The following is a 723-nucleotide window of genomic DNA, read 5'->3' as shown; positions in this document are numbered from 1 at the left end:
GGAAATAACTGAGGGAGAAGGGGATTTCTTTTAACGAAAGATGGGGGGCTGGAAGAAGGGAGGAAGGAAGATGGAAGAAGGGAGAGAGGGATAGGGGAGAGTGAAGGAAGGGAGAAAGGGAGGAAGAAGAGCAGAAGGAAGGGAGAAAGGGAGGAAGGAGAGTGAAGGAAGGGAGAAAGGGAGGAAGAAGAGCAGAAGGAAGGGAGAAAGGGAGGAAGGGGAGCAGAAGGAAGGGAGAAAAGGGGGGAGGGGAAAAAAGAAGGGGGAAAAATTTAAAAAAAAAAGGGGGGTAAAGAAAGAAAAAAAAAAGGGAAAGAAAAAAAAGGAAGGGGAAAAAAAGGATGGAGGGAAAAATAAAAAAAGGGAAAAGGGGAAAAAGGAGAAGGGGAAAAAAAAAAGGAGAAACAAGAAGGGGGGAAAAAGAAAAGGGAATTTGAAAAAGGGAAAAAAGAGAATGAAAGAAGAGAGAGGCGGAGAAAGCGAATAAAAGGAGAGAGGAAGAAGAGAAGAAAAGGGGGGTATTTTAAAAGGTGGGGGGGGGGAGGGGATGAAAGGAAAAAGGGGGTGAGAGTGGTACGAGAAGGGAGATGGGCGAAGCAAAAAAGAAAGGGTTTAGGGGGAGAATAGATAAGCAGAGATAAGCTTGATAATAGTAAAGAAGCATGGGGAACTGGGATAAAATGAGAGAGGGATAGAAAGAAAGATTGACTGAGAGATAAGGAG

The sequence above is a fragment of the Penaeus monodon genome, chromosome 21 (assembly GCF_015228065.2).
Source record: "Penaeus monodon isolate SGIC_2016 chromosome 21, NSTDA_Pmon_1, whole genome shotgun sequence".
Lineage (NCBI taxonomy): Eukaryota > Metazoa > Arthropoda > Malacostraca > Decapoda > Penaeidae > Penaeus > Penaeus monodon.
Note: the sequence above shows the minus strand (reverse complement) of the source record.